Genomic DNA, 2,500 nt, shown 5'->3' on the forward strand with positions numbered 1-2,500 from the left:
CGGCAATAACCGTGGGATTCAGTGCTGGGCTCTTTCCTGTTCGCTCGCCGCTACTAAGGAAATCCTAGTTAGTTTCTTTTCCTCCGCTTAGTAATATGCTTAAATTCAGCGGGTCATCTCGCCTGCTCTGAGGTCGTCGAACAAACTTGTTAGTTGAAAAAAAAAAAAAAAAGAAAAACAAATCGTACACCGTAACGAATCGGAGCAACAAGAACCTGGTGTATATATGGAATCGACCACCACCTCCTACTTCTCCGCGTCCTCCGATAGCATATAATAGCATTTTGCTTTCTCGGAGAAAAGGATATCAATGATGGGTTTTTAGCGCCTCGCCAAAGTGTCTCCCTTCTGTCTTAGTTTTTCATTCGTTCGATGCGAAACGCTCGCTAGGCGTAACCGGCTGATTACTTTTAACGTCCTTCCGTCGCTTTTCAAATTAAAGAAGAACCACGGTGTGTGTCTATGATAGAACTACCCGATCCGATTTTCGTTGATTCTTTGATAGTCTACCAAAGTCCACCGTAAGTTCGAAAGAAAAGCATTCGTGGACTGGACGACCGGCTAAACGCGCGGTCTCGCAATCGATATACATATTCGTAACAAAGAGAGACATGGGGCGACCAACTTCTCAGAGTATATCCCTTCTTTTGGGTTCCGTTCGTATCGCGCTTCTCGTCGTGTTCGTTCGAGCCTCTCCATAGAGGATGATCGTCCGATTCGTTTGATAAATTATCATTTTTCCCTGGGGCTGTACGAACGAACAGAGAGGAAGACGACGACCGACGGATACCACAAATTTCACGTGGTAGGGCATATATTACATATCATAATTATCAGTGTTTGATCAAATTTCTTTCCAGTGTCCTTTTTGTTATGCTCCAAAACTAGTATACGCTTTATTTTCTCTTTCCTTTGCATAAATTATTAACTTCGGGCAACGTCGGGAGCGCCGGTAATCATTAGATTTGTACGAAACGCGATTTGCGCCCCACGGTGGTTTTTAGTGCCGTCAAAGTCAGAAATCGTAGGAGCGGTGCTTTAACGGGCGGTCGTGATGATACTCCAGACAACACGACGCACGACGCCGTAAAACACTCGCGCGAGTCCAGACTGATCTCTGCCTCACCACGCAAGGGGTGCGCAAACTTGCCAATAATATATAATATTTATTCTTTTTCGTACGTCCAGCGACAAACGCCAACGAAATACCCAAATTCTCGCTCGTACGTTGATACCTTTCTCTTCATCGACCCGGCTCCGAAACGTTCTTCGCCATCTCCCCGAAAGGAGAGGTAAACGACGGCGGGGTTAGGGAATCTGAGAACAACGCAAGCAGTTTTAGGACAAGTGAACGACCCTCAGCCAGGCGTGGTCCAGGAATTTTATCCGTGGACCGCAATGTGCGTTCGAAATGTCGATGTTCATGTGTCCTGCAGTTCACACGTTGACGCGCAATTAGCTGCGTTCTTCATCGACCCACGAGCCAAGTGATCCACCGTTCAGGGTAATCATATACAATTTACAATTTTTTTCTTTGTATTTAAAAATGCTCCTTGTTCTTTGCTTTAAAAATATTCGATGTTCGCACCTCCGACCAGCGTATCGACGGAGGATTGAACGCGCCATATCGACGACAAAAGTTTCTTTTTGTTTCCTGAATGACGGAAAACCATCGTTCGACGGCCGGGCGTACAGTACATTCAAAAGCCTTTGCGCGTGGCTGCGACCAAACGGGTATAATACACCCGTATATTCTTGGTTCCGAACAGTAACTTCACGCGCAATCGGGCGAACGCACGCGGCAGCGCCCATCGGTTGCTCGATGAAATCGATGCGATAAACTACAGCCTTCTCGGCTGGTCGTCGTTAGTCGCGCGAGCAACGGATGGCCGCACAATCGACGCGTCGTCGTTTGCGATTATTCGCCTCACGTTAGCCATGAGTATGTATATTATTCATTTACGAACGAACGCGGCAGCGTCCATCGGTTGCTCGATGAAATCGATGCGATAAACTACAGCCGTCTCGGCTGGTCGTCGTTAGTCGCGCGAGCAACGATGGCCGCAAAATCGACGCGTCGTCGTTTGCGATTATTCGCCTCAAGTTAGCCATGAGTATGTATAACATTCATTTACGAACGAACGCGGCAGCGTCCATCGGTTGCTCGATGAAATCGATGCGATAAACTACAGCCGTTTCGGCTGGTCGTCGTTAGTCGCGCGAGCAACGATGGCCGCAAAATCGACGCGTCGTCGTTTGCGATTATTCGCCTCAAGTTAGCCATGAGTATGTATATTATTCATTTACGAACGAACGCGGCAGCGTCCATCGGTTGCTCGATGAAATCGATGCGATAAACTACAGCCGTTTCGGCTGGTCGTCGTTAGTCGCGCGAGCAACGATGGCCGCAAAATCGACGCGTCGTCGTTTGCGATTATTCGCCTCAAGTTAGCCATGAGTATGTATATTATTCATTTACGAACGAACGCGGCAGCGTCCA

The 2,500-nt window shown here is 47.7% G+C and overlaps 1 non-coding gene and 1 pseudogene across 1 annotated transcript; both read right to left on the bottom strand.

Annotated features, from left to right (window-relative positions):
• The window catches only part of LOC143350795 (large subunit ribosomal RNA), a 3,125-nt pseudogene extending 2,989 nt beyond the window's left edge, over window positions 1-136 (bottom strand).
• A 1,216-nt stretch (window positions 137-1,352) lies between these two features.
• On the bottom strand, window positions 1,353-1,507 carry LOC143350765 (5.8S ribosomal RNA). Its single transcript, XR_013081236.1, has one exon. It is a non-coding gene; the product is annotated as a 5.8S ribosomal RNA (ribosomal RNA).
• Between the last annotated feature and the right edge of the window lie 993 nt (window positions 1,508-2,500).

This window comes from Colletes latitarsis, unplaced genomic scaffold (assembly GCF_051014445.1).
Source record: "Colletes latitarsis isolate SP2378_abdomen unplaced genomic scaffold, iyColLati1 scaffold0039, whole genome shotgun sequence".
Taxonomy (NCBI): domain Eukaryota; kingdom Metazoa; phylum Arthropoda; class Insecta; order Hymenoptera; family Colletidae; genus Colletes; species Colletes latitarsis.